Here is a 13848-nt window from a genome sequence, read left to right on the forward strand (position 1 = left end):
ACATGGTAGTTCCAAAATCGTTACTACTGTAATCATAAGCAGGCTTTTTATGCTGCTTCATTTGTAAATTTATCATCTGCTGAGGCAACTGAATGGGTCAATCAAATAAAAATTTGACGGCGAATATTTTTACGCTTTTGAAAATAAAAAATTCAACCTGTTTGCCAAGTAAGTTGTAGCGTTTTCGTGAAGCATCAGAGAACGAGGAATTCCCTAGTAAATTGTTTCCTCCCAGACAGCCCTTACAGCTAAAAACTCTGCATTCCATCTGGTTTATATAAAAATTCTCGTTTCAATGTAAAGAAAAAAATCGAAATGCATCGTATGAAGTCCCATTTTTAATAAATATTCTGGTAGAACATCTCCCTCCCACTCCGCAGATTATTCTATATTTATAGTTGCAGGTACTTGCAACAACGCATCAATGAGCTTTTTAGCCAGGAAACAAATCCCCTACACCTTTGGAGGAATCTCCTCCAGCTGTAATCCTAACCCTTTCTGAATACATAGAACTTACGCAAATTTTCTTAGAACATTGGACGTTTTCAGTTGGGATAATGACTGATTTTATTGGTGGCTATAGGGGCAATGGGATGGAAAATGTTTGGAACCACCGTCCCAGATGCTCGCATTTTCTTCCCGTAGTGTTTGTTTGCATCCCACACGATGTTTGTGTGTCTTAATTTTCTCCATATTGAAGAAGGTGAAACCCATTTCTCCTTCAGATAGAATGTACGAGTAGTGGACTACCAAAAGATATCAGTGACGTCCAATTGTAATCTTTTACGTTTTCTCTACGGATCTTTTTTTTTTTTTTAATGTTTTGCATCTGCGAATAATGACACGAAGCGAGTGTTTGTATTGATCAATATATCAGATGTTGAGACGAGAAACAACAAAGGCGCAGTTTCAACTCACTTAGGACCAGTGTATCTCAGTAAGGTCACGTGAAGTACTCGTCTTCAACATCTCATGGTCTATCTATTAGGGAGTTGCAGATCTATCTGCCCACTTTATAGGACTAATCAATCCGATTTCTTATATCTTCTGCGCTATAACACCATAGTCACATCTGTCAAAGCCCTTTTGCAGAGTCTGTGTATATCACATCAGATAATGCAGGGTTTACCATTTGTTAAACGGCTTTAGTTTCTCAGGAGACGCTTCCTTCTAAGCTTAATGTATCAGCTATATTGTCATAGATCTAATGGTCATCAACTGCCGATAGATCATTAACTAACATTACGCAAGTACTGCTTTTCATTGTACGTCTCTTTACACCTACGAATACACATACCGCCCTTTATTCACAATGCACCAGTATAGACACCGTACAACGGACGTGAAACTGACACTTGTATTATAAACAAAGATGCTCTTGGCGCTGGGTTCCGCCAGCACAGTTGGCAGTAACTCAGTTGGCACCAGCAGAACACTTGGCACGGGACCAGCTGGCACCTGCCAAACTCTTGACAAAAACCTACTAGATCCAGCAGAACGCTCTGCACTAACTCAGTTGTCTCCTGCAGCACTCTAATGACTGACCCAGCGTGCACCTGCAGCATACCTGGCATTGGACCACCTGAGTCGTGCAGCACACTTGACGCGAACTCAGTTGGCTCATGCAACGCACCTCGCACTGACGCAGTTGGTTCCGACAGCGCACTTGAGATTTGATCAGCTGACTCTTACAGCACACCTGTGCCTGGTCGTATTATCATTATCACCTTCCTATCACAGTTTAATGTGTCTTCGTCTTACCTTACTGCTGAGTTCTTATCATTCCACGGCTTTACACTTTCCCGTTCGTGTTCATATACTCAATGATATACAGCTCTGATGGCTTTTTATCACTGTAGCGAGAGTCCATATTGCAACTAAAGTAATAACATGAAAGTAACATTGGCGCGCGGATGAATTCAGGAAGAGGTAGCTTGTCAAAAGTGGACTGATCCGAGTCCAGGTGACTTTTCAACTTCCACCACAATTTATTTATAAGCAGTTCATTTCGTTAGGACTGAACAAGGGCCATACAATCAGTGAGATCGTGTATAGCCTTAGAATGATCTTGGACACCTGAAGAGGGTGTTCATGGTTTTCAACTGGTGGTTACTTGACGATGACGCCATAATGACCCTGGCGGTCGATAGGCTTAAAGTCCAAATAACCAACCAGCCAATCGGGTGTGCTATAAAGACATCTCCTCAAAATTATATCACTACGCAATAACAATTAGAAAAAAAAAAAAAGAATAAGATCTATCTGGAGCGCCTGACAGCCTAGATCCATTCCAGCCTATGTTTATAAATTCTCTAATGTAGATATAAAAAAAAACCACCCTGTTTTCTAGTTTCTTATTTTTCGTCATGTCTAATATTAATCAATGAGACATATAGACTGCCTTTGGGTCTTTCATTTCAAAAGTATACACATCAACCACTAACAGATTACAGAATAGTGATTTATAACCTAGCTAAAATATCCATACGTTGTAGCCTTTCTACATGATAGAGAATACCTGATGGGGAACGCCTTCGGAATGTACATTCAGGCGTAATTATGAAAAGACGTTTTTTCAGGAACGCCATACTGATTTTCAGCGTGATACCTTTCTCTATTTCTTATTCAGTGTTGAGATCTGCGGTAAACGACAGCTCTCCCTTCCACACACTGCAGGAGTTTACAAGCAACTACTCACACAAGGAAAATCACCACAATAAGAGGCGTCAAGGTTAAGTTTATTTGTGGCGAAACCACACACACACATCGAAACACACACATACACACACACAGGCTGGTAAACTAAACACAATTCTTTCGTCTGGCAGCGTGATCATTTTTCTTCTCCCAAGTGAAATAACTATCAACAATCTCTACAAGCCTTGCAAAAATATGAATACTTACAAGTCGTATTAGTTATGACTAGTATTAATTCTACGATAAACGAACTAAAGAAATATGTATGAATATCTATTAGCTTTCTCAAGGCGAATGGCTTCACCACTCACGATTGAGGACGATTTGTTGCTCTTAGAAAAAAAAAGTTGGATTGTGGCTCATTGTCGCCCAAATACGATAGATGACAGTAGCATCGCCATTTAGTTTGACCTAAAAGGTACGCGAAGTTCGTGGGTTCCCTTTCTTACACTGATACTCAATCGACATTCGCATTACTTTGCATGTATGGAAATAAAATTTTTCTCCTGAAAACTGTGAGGGATTCTGTTGATTTTCGGCATTCGCACATTTTGAAAACATTTTTCCAGTAGAATGATGTCTCCACGAGAAATTTCGTTAAATGAATTTATCATTATAAGGTATTATTTATAAACCATAGCTCTGTCATTATAAGTAATTTGGATGAAAGTCATGAAATAATTTCAAAACTAATTCTAATACAGGATACACTGAATGTGAGTCAGCTGCAAAGGCATAGAATTTTTGGCAAGTAGAAAAAGAAAAAAAAAAATGTAAGTTCCTCTGTGGTGGTAAATATTTTGGCCAAAGCACACAAAGGAAACTAGAATACCTTTCTGATTTACTTTTCACAAATGTCTCTAAAAGTAAACCACTTGAAAATCCTTTAAGAGAACTAACAGAGGTCTCTGTTAACTTTCATGTACTTTAGATATTAGAAAATGAGAACCATATGGAGAGAAAACATACACGTCATTATAATCTAGTCTAGTTTACATCGCCTCACCGGTAATACCATCCCAGCATTATAAATATTGATCTTTGCTGAGAAGGGAAGAGTCAATATTTTCACTAACACGTGGAGGCTAAGGTGAAGATTAGTATGGGTTTTCAGAAAAGAGGAGTGAATGTTGGGGTGAAGAAGGTGGTGAGAGTAAGTGAGCTTGGGAAGGAGACCTGTGTGGGGAAGTACCAGGAGAGACTGTGTACAGAATGGAAAAAGGTGAGAACAATGGAAGTAAGGGGAGTGGGGGAGGAATGGGATGTATTTAGGGAATCAGTGATGGATTGCGCAAAAGATGCTTGTGGCATGAGAAGAGTGGGAGGTGGGCTGTTTAGAAAGGGTAGTGAGTGGTGGGATGAAGAAGTAAGAGTATTAGTGAAAGAGAAGAGAGAGGCATTTGGACGATTTTTGCAGGGAAAAAATGCAATTGAGTGGGAGAAGTATAAAAGAAAGAGACAGGAGGTCAAGAGAAAGGTGCAAGAGGTGAAAAAAAGGGCAAATGAGAGTTGGGGTGAGAGACTATCAGTAAATTTTAGGGAGAATAAAAAGATGTTCTGGAAGGAGGTAAATAGGGTGCGTAAGACAAGGGAGCAAATGGGAACTTCAGTGAAGGGCGTAAATGGGGAGGTGATAACAAGTAGTGGTGATGTGAGAAGGAGATGGAATGAGTATTTTGAAGGTTTGTTGAATGTGTCTGATGACAGAGTGGCAGATATAGGGTGTTTTGGTCGAGGTGGTGTGCAAAGTGAGAGGGTTAGGGAAAATGATTTGGTAAACAGAGAAGAGGTAGTAAAAGCTTTGCGGAAGATGAAAGCCGGCAAGGCAGCAGGTTTGGATGGTATTGCAGTGGAATTTATTAAAAAAGGGGGTGACTGTATTGTTGACTGGTTGGTAAGGTTATTTAATGTATGTATGACTCATGGTGAGGTGCCTGAGGATTGGCGGAATGCGTGCATAGTGCCATTGTACAAAGGCAAAGGGGATAAGAGTGAGTGCTCAAATTACAGAGGTATAAGTTTGTTGAGTATTCCTGGTAAATTATATGGGAGGGTATTGATTGAGAGGGTGAAGGCATGTACAGAGCATCAGATTGGGGAAGAGCAGTGCGGTTTCAGAAGTGGTAGAGGATGTGTGGATCAGGTGTTTGCTTTGAAGAATGTATGTGAGAAATACTTAGAAAAGCAAATGGATTTGTATGTAGCATTTATGGATCTGGAGAAGGCATATGATAGAGTTGATAGAGATGCTCTGTGGAAGGTATTAAGAATATATGGTGTGGGAGGCAAGTTGTTAGAAGCAGTGAAAAGTTTTTATCGAGGATGTAAGGCATGTGTACGTGTAGGAAGAGAGGAAAGTGATTGGTTCTCAGTGAATGTAGGTTTGCGGCAGGGGTGTGTGATGTCTCCATGGTTGTTTAATTTGTTTATGGATGGGGTTGTTAGGGAGGTAAATGCAAGAGTCCTGGAAAGAGGGGCAAGTATGAAGTCTGTTGGGGATGAGAGAGCTTGGGAAGTGAGTCAGTTGTTGTTCGCTGATGATACAGCGCTGGTGGCTGATTCATGTGAGAAACTGCAGAAGCTGGTGACTGAGTTTGGTAAAGTGTGTGGAAGAAGAAAGTTAAGAGTAAATGTGAATAAGAGCAAGGTTATTAGGTACAGTAGGGTTGAGGGTCAAGTCAATTGGGAGGTGAGTTTGAATGGAGAAAAACTGGAGGAAGTGAAGTGTTTTAGATATCTGGGAGTGGATCTGTCAGCGGATGGAACCATGGAAGCGGAAGTGGATCATAGGGTGGGGGAGGGGGCGAAAATTTTGGGAGCCTTGAAAAATGTGTGGAAGTCGAGAACAGTATCTCGGAAAGCAAAAATGGGTATGTTTGAAGGAATAGTGGTTCCAACAATGTTGTATGGTTGCGAGGCGTGGGCTATGGATAGAGTTGTGCGCAGGAGGATGGATGTGCTGGAAATGAGATGTTTGAGGACAATGTGTGGTGTGAGGTGGTTTGATCGAGTAAGTAACGTAAGGGTAAGAGAGATGTGTGGAAATAAAAAGAGCGTGGTTGAGAGAGCAGAAGAGGGTGTTTTGAAATGGTTTGGTCACATGGAGAGAATGAGTGAGGAAAGATTGACCAAGAGGATATATGTGTCGGAGGTGGAGGGAACGAGGAGAAGAGGGAGACCAAATTGGAGGTGGAAAGATGGAGTGAAAAAGATTTTGTGTGATCGGGGCCTGAACATGCAGGAGGGTGTAAGGAGGGCAAGGAATAGAGTGAATTGGAGCGATGTGGTATACAGGGGTTGACGTGCTGTCAGTGGAGTGAATCAAGGCATGTGAAGCGTCTGGGGTAAACCATGGAAAGCTGTGTAGGTATGTATATTTGCGTGTGTGGACGTGTGTATGTACATGTGTATGGGGGGGGGGGGTTGGGCCATTTCTTTCGTCTGTTTCCTTGCGCTACCTCGCAAACGCGGGAGACAGCGACAAAGTATAAAAAAAAAAAAAAAAAAAAAAAAAAAACGTTCTTGGTATGATACAGGCTCTACTTAGTCATCTCTATATTACTCATGTATGACTTTTCTGTCCATAAAAGTGGGTACTGACCCAGCCTGCACATTGATGCATCTGTGTAATGAAGATACGAGGCCGTCAGCACTCCCTTCTAGCTTGTCTGTCACATACCTATATTTACCCACAGCGCTCGGAATGTCTTTCTTGCCCACGCTGCATGCTTGTTGTTCGAGGGGTTAAACTAACTCCCTTTATACCGGATGATTCTCACGTTCTCTCCTCCTCAAGCTTTCAGTCTGTCATCTCTTGATTAGCAGAGGAATATATTCATACATTCATACATGTCTTCTCTATATTGTCCCTGGGAATTAGGGAGCGACAATAGTCTTTCTCCCTTATCATACCCTACGTGTTAATAAAAGCAACTAAGAGGGGCGAGAACGAGAAGCTGGAAATCATTTCCGTATCATCACATTCTGAAAAGTGGATCAGAACTCATGTAAGCATTTGCTCTCAAACACTCAGTCGTGTTTTCCTGATCTTACCTCGCTTTGATGGAGGGTATTATGTGTTTTATGAAACTGCACGTTCGTTTGCACAACATTCGTGTGTGTGTGGCTAATTGCATGATTGCCAAATGGCGTCCTAGCTTCATCTCTACGATGTATATCAACTGACGGTTATATTTCTCTCTTGTGTCTCCCCTACAGTATTCAATGAACGGAGATGAATATAGTCTTGTGAAAGAGCTTCTAGCTCCGAAAGGTATCATTTCCCTGCCCGTGAATGGAGCTGTAGGGGCCCCAGAAAAGGGGTTCTGGCGTTGAACAATGATAAATAACAACATACATATACACATATAGTTCATATGAACGCGCACTTTCATAGAACACATTATACCGTGCAACAGCCAAGATTCGAACCCAGGCCCTTTTGAGTGGTAATCGGAAACGCTAATCATTAGGCTATGTGATCATAACCTATCGGTTAGCGTTTCGACTACCACGCAAGATTCTGGGTATTATGCCATATATATATATATATATATATATATATATATATATATATATATATATATATATATATATATATATATATATATATGTGTGTGTGTGTGTGTGTGTGTGTGTGTGTAGTACGGCGAAACTACCCCTCAGATAGAATAACACCAAAAGCAGAGTACACATGGCTCGCCTCACCTTACCTACAAAGAAAATTTAAAGTACAAATGATTTACTGCCTACGTCACTGAAAGAAAACAGAAATCTATTAAGTATTTGCAAAGGAAATATTTCACGAACAATCTCTGTCAAAGACAATAAACACAGGTCAACATTCTTTCAAAACTACACGAAAGATTAATCACAACATTAAATACAAAATTTCCACTAGTTTACAAATTGTTCATATCCAGGGTGTTCACCATTAACGCAATGTCTGATAACTTTCTGAACTTTAAATCAACAACACAGGTCAATGTAGCCAAACCTTACTGTGCCACTTAGTTTAACAGTTCACACACCCAAATTCACCTCCGTCCATAAACTTCTTTACACATTAACCCTTAACACTAGCAACACTCTCTCACACTTCAATTCCTGCTCCAACACTGACTCACAACACGTTAATTTCCCTTGCTTTCACCTGGGACATTCCCTCTCTCTAAGCGATCCCTTGACCTCAATGCTGCCCAGTCTGTGACATAACGTGGCAAGCCAGAAACTGCTATTCAGTTCTTAGTAGTGTGCGTCCACTCGCCGCCAGCGTACCTCAGACGACGCCGAGACAACATTATTGATTAGATAAAGGCAAAATTTTGCTCTCCATGTAATAGGGGTGATGTTACATGAGCCTTCAAGCACGCAAGTACCCCCAGGATTCCAACCCGCCGCACTGGTAAGAAGCCAACACGCCAGACGCCTGCCAACATCAACCAGCAAACTTCCTCACAATAAAGTATCATACAGCCCTAAAACGCATTTTACGGGGTCCTGCCCTTCCGAAAACACTCTGCCTCCATAATGTTCAACCGCGAGTGAAAAGTCGACTTTTGGGAGGTTGTATCATTAGAAATATAGTCTCGTCAATTACATAAACACGTGCATACGTACACATAATACAGCTAGGGGCTCCGAGTCAGCTAAGAAGCACTACAAAGTTTTTTTGTTTCGCTAGTTTGAGTATTTTGGTGTTGTTGTTTGGGTCTTACGCCTACCAACTGCTAGGGTCATTAAGGCCGGAGTTGTATATACCAAAGTTGGCTCTAGGGATTGAGTATTTCAGCGACACATTATCATATTAATGTGCTTATAAGGCACATGAACATATGTATTTGAAACTGATCACTGTACGTCTATGAAATACCTATAGACTAATCATTACAACATACTATTAATTAAGCTTTAGTATAACTAATTTTGTATAAACTTAGCCACACGTTAAAAGAAGAATGATTAAAGGCGAGTCCCAGACTAGTCAATGCAAGTACAAAACACAGAGGGAGTACATACCTCTTTTCTTACTATACTTATGCCAAGATTTTGCTAAAAGGCAGGGCAAGTGGGTAGAGCTCGCGATAGAAGTTACAGTTGTGTGAGTTACGTGTTGTCAAGTCTTATGTGTGAGGCAGAAAGAAAAGACAGCAACCTGGAGCAAGGAGGGGAACTTGACAGCCAGAGTAGAGGTGGTTTACTACGTCGCTGTTACGAACCCATCCGAAATCTAAGTAGTACTCCCTCCGCAATCAGAGGCGACTTTCCAACAATGAAGTACAAGAGAGAGAGAGAGAGAGAGAGAGAGAGAGAGAGAGAGAGAGAGAGAGAGAGAGAGAGAGAGAGAGAGAGAGAGAGAGAGAGAGGCATTTGCTTACACAGGTAAAAGATAAATATGGGAGGATATAAAACCTACTTTGCATGGATTATGTCATATATCTATTCTAATCAAAGATGCTAAGTTGTTTACAGTTTCATGAAAAGAAAAATGGCAGACATCAAGAAACAATCAATTAGGCAGCACCTCTCTCTCTCTCTCTCTCTCTCTCTCTCTCTCTCTCTCTCTCTCTCTCTCTCTCTCTCTCTCTCTCTCTCAAGATCGGGAATGCTCCAAGTTTAGTAACATAGTTGGCATTTCTGGTTTACTGATTTGAAATATTTATAGAACCTAAACCACAGACATCACTAGTATGTGCTATAAAACAGTAAACGCTAAAGATGAGTTGTGGACGTTACTTAGAAGCACACATTGAAGGACTGATGAATAGAGTTACGACATCCATGTGAAAGAGCTTTTACTAACCACATCAATCTAACGTTCGCGTGTCCACCAGGCCATCTCACCACCACCACTGCTCTACGTCAACTGGTAACTACATGAGAAAGTTACCAGGTTTTGCTTATGAAAGAAATTCTATGTGAATTTTATGGGGAACCATAAGGGCAAATATCGTTCAAATTCTCGAGGAATAATATAGTCACTTAAGACACAGTTTTGGATATTTATATGATCAACTTATTGGTTCTTCAAACAGTCTATCAGCGTTTGATCTAGCAACTCACGTTTAGGTGATATTGCTATCGATTAGTGAGGATTCTTATCAGAAAACGGAGCTCTATTTCATACAAAGAAAACGAAATAATGTAAGAGTAACTACATATTTTTATTGTATGTTCTTAACATAGTCCATCCCTTACGGAAAAAACAAGATGACATGTATTGATAGGATCCTATGAAATAACCATCCTGTGGCATTTAATGTGGAGTAGAGACGTTCTTGAGCAACATATAAAAGCGTTTCTGTGGAATAAGTTACGTTTAAATGATCTTACTGTGTATGTAACATTCTTAATGGTTTCAGGACCTTCGATCATCTTTCTAACATTTGTTTATGTCATTATGAAATATTCCTACTTTGTATCTAGCATATAGTATGTTGGTACTCTTACTGTTATCAGCTTGTCAACAATCATTCTGAATGCATTATGAGAATCACACTGGAAACAAATATTTGTATTAACTTTATGTGATCACCTTCAATACGTACGTACATTGCTTATGTATTTTGTCAAAACAATCTGAATTCATTCATGAGAAAAATCAAAACTTCGAGCAGTGAGTAAAAGCGGAGCACACGACTGAATGTGAAACAGGAAACTAAACCACTCTTAAAATAAAATTGCATCACATTTTCATTGGAAGTTCATTAGAACTCTAGACGCTGATGATATCTTCAACAATTAAAAGTAATCGAATGCTAGGTTTACGAACAACATATCACAAATCTGAAAAAATTGATTTACAAAGGATGAAGAATTTTTTAAGATAAAAACAGAGTGAATGAGGATAGAAAGATGTATATCTGTACTTGCTAAAATCTTATTCTTAAAAGGAAAAAGTGCAAAGTGTTTACACAGGTTTTATGAGTTGTACATAATCTGTTTATTCTGTCAAACAGGATTTACCATAATTCAGTCTATCTTATTATTATACTGAATTCATCATTAGTCAATCCATTTAGTTATCACTGAATTCACCACGATTTGATCCACTTCTTTCTTCAAGGCCCTCTTTTTTCAGAAAAAAACTAACTTACACAGAAATAAGTTAAAGAATATGCATATATTATGTAAGGTAAACTTCTCTATCACACATTTTTAAAATCCGAAATATGCACTTATTACGTAAGGTAAAATTCTTAATCACATATCTTTAAAATCCAAATTCAACATAATCAGGACAGACAAAGCACAATAGCACATTTTATAGACTTGGGAATGCAAGATTCCCCTGCTCAATACACAGGTGTGGTATTACGTTATATCTGTCATTCAGCAACTAGTCTTGAGGTTTCATTCAAAGTTTCAGTGTAATCAAATTGATGTTTATATCGAATCATATCAATTGAGAATGTTTGATTTATTCTCTAAAGCTCATGGAGACGGAACAGATGAATGAGAGATGTGCACCAGCGCTTCCCTATCAAGAGGCGGGAACCATAGTTCGAATCGCATGATGTATGATTTAAAAGGTTACTGATTAAATGATTGTCATTTGCAAGCTCTTGTCGGGTATTGCCTCACAACGGCTGGCAAATAGAGACAATATTATTAACACACTTTGGATGTAATATCAAAGTTAAGGTAAATCTCGGATGCAAGAGGAGGTTAAGTGAGATCTTTAGTTTCTGTTAATTTCTGACAAGAGTTTAACATAAAAATACGTTGAATAATCCAATTATTTTCCTGATATTCACAATCCTCACCACTGCCTCCTTTGTTTAATATCGCAGGACAAAATGAGATGCTCCCAACCGAGCACCACCCCTCATTATTTATATCTTATTTTATCATACTTTGTCGCTGTCTCCCGCGTTAGCGAGGTAGCGCAAGGAAACAGACGAAGAATGGCCCAACCCACCCACATACACATGTACATACATACACGTCCACACACGCACATATACATACCTATACATCTCAACGTATACATATATATATATATACAGACACAGACATATACATATATACACATGTACATAATACATACTGTCTGCCCTTATTCATTCCTGTCGCCACACCGCCACACATGAAATGACAGCCCCTCCTCCCGCATGTGCGCGAGGTAGCGCTAAGAGAAGACGACAAAGGCCACATTCGTTCACACTCAGTCTCTAGCTGTCATGTATGATGCACCGAAACCACAGCTCCCTTTCCACATCCAGGCCCCACAAAACTTTCCATGGTTTACCCCAGACGCTTCACATGCCCTGGTTCAATCCATTGACAGCGCTTCGACCCCGGTATACCACATTTTTCCAATTCACTCTCTTCCTTGCACACCTTTCACCCTCCTGCATGTTCAGGCCCCGATTACTTAAAATCTTTTTCACTACATCTTTCCACCTCCAATTTGGTCTCCCACTTCTGGTTCCCTCCACCTCTGACACATATATCCTCTTTGTCAATCTTTCCTCACTCATTCTCTCCATGTGACCAAACCATTTCAATACACCCTCTTCTGCTCTCTCAACCACACTCTTTTTATTACCACACATCTCCTACCCTTTCATTGCTTACTCGATCAAACCACCTCACACCACATATTGTCCTCAAACATCTCATTTCCAGCACATCCACCCTCCTCCGCACAACTCTATCTATAGCCCACGCCTTGCAACCATATAACATTGTTGGAACCACTATTCCTTCAAACATACCCATTTTTGCTTTCCAAGATAACGTTCTTGACTTCCACACATTTTTCAACGCTCCCAAAACTTTCGGCCCCTGCCCCACCCTATGATTCACTTCCGCTTCCATGGTTCCATCCGCTGCCAAATCCACTCCCAGGTATCTAAAACACTTCACTTCCTCCAGTTTTTCTCCATTCAAACTTACCTCCCAATTGACTTGTCCCTTAACCCTACTGTACCTAATAACCTTGCTCTTATTCACATTTACTCTCAGCTTTCTTCTTTCACACATTTTACCAAACTCAGTCACCAGCTTCTGCAGTTTCTCACCCGAATCAGCCACCAGTGCTGCATGATCAGCGAACAACAACTGACTCACTTCCCAAGCTCTCTCATCCACAACAGACTGCATACTTGCCCCTCTTTCCAAAACTCTTGCATTTACCTCCCTAACAACCCCATCCATAAACAAATTAAACAACCATGGAGACATCATGCACCCCTGCCGCAAATCTACATTTACTGAGAACCAATCACTTTCCTCTCTTCCTACACGTACACATGCCTTACATCCTCGATAAAAACCTTTCACTGCTTCTAACAACTTGCCTCCCACACCATATATTCTTAATCTCTTCCGCAGAGCATCTCTATCTACTCTATCATATGCCCTCTCTAGATCCATAAATGCTACATACAAAACCATTTGCTTTTCTAAGTATTTCTCACATACATTCCTCAAAGCAAACACCTGATCCACACATCCTCTACCACTTCTGAAACCACACTGCTCTTCCCCAATCTGATGCTCTGCACATGCCTTTATCCTCTCAATCAATACCCTCCCATATAATTTCCCAGGAATACTCAACAAACTTATACCTCTGAAATTTGAGCACTCACTCTTATCCCCTTTGCCTTTGTACAATGGCACTATGCACGCATTCCGCCAATCCTCAGGCACCTCACCATGAGTCATACATACATTAAATAACCTTACCAACCAGTCAACAATACAGTCACCCCCCATTTTTTTTTTTATATAAGTTCCACTGCAATACCATCCAAACCCGCCGCCTTGCCGGCTTCCATATTCCGCAAAGCTTTTACTACCTACTCTCTGTTTACCAAATCATTCTCCCTAACCCTCTCACTTTGCACACCACCTCCACCAAAACACCATATATCTGCCACTCTATTATCAAACACAATCAACAAACCTTCAAAATACTCACTCCATCTCCTTCTACATCACCACTACTTGTTATCGCCTCCCCATTAGTCCCCTTCACTGATGTTTCCATTTGTTCCCTTGTCTTACGCACTTTATTTACCTCCTTCCAGAACATCTTTTTATTCTCCCTAAAATCTAATGATACTCTCTCACCCGAACTCTCATTTGCCCTCTTTTTCACCTCTTGCACCTTTCTCTTGACCTCCTGTTCTTTCTTTCATA

General features: G+C 40.3%; 1 protein-coding gene across 6 annotated transcripts in view; it reads right to left on the reverse strand.

The window, feature by feature from the left end:
- LOC139752084 (monocarboxylate transporter 12-B-like) overlaps positions 1 to 13848 on the reverse strand; it is a 74056-nt gene that overhangs the window by 58184 nt on the left and 2024 nt on the right. The window contains exon 1 of one of the 6 annotated variants that reach the window (XR_011713475.1): positions 9500 to 9615. The exons of 2 other annotated variants lie outside the window; for them this stretch is intronic. The gene's annotated coding sequence lies outside the window, so the exon portion shown is untranslated. Of the gene's footprint in view, positions 1 to 2518; positions 2687 to 7793; positions 7817 to 9499; positions 9616 to 13848 lie in introns of those variants that run through there. 3 more of the 6 variants (XR_011713478.1, XR_011713476.1, XR_011713477.1) reach the window with 3 other exon arrangements.

Source organism: Panulirus ornatus, chromosome 12 (assembly GCF_036320965.1).
Source record: "Panulirus ornatus isolate Po-2019 chromosome 12, ASM3632096v1, whole genome shotgun sequence".
NCBI classification, from domain to species: domain Eukaryota; kingdom Metazoa; phylum Arthropoda; class Malacostraca; order Decapoda; family Palinuridae; genus Panulirus; species Panulirus ornatus.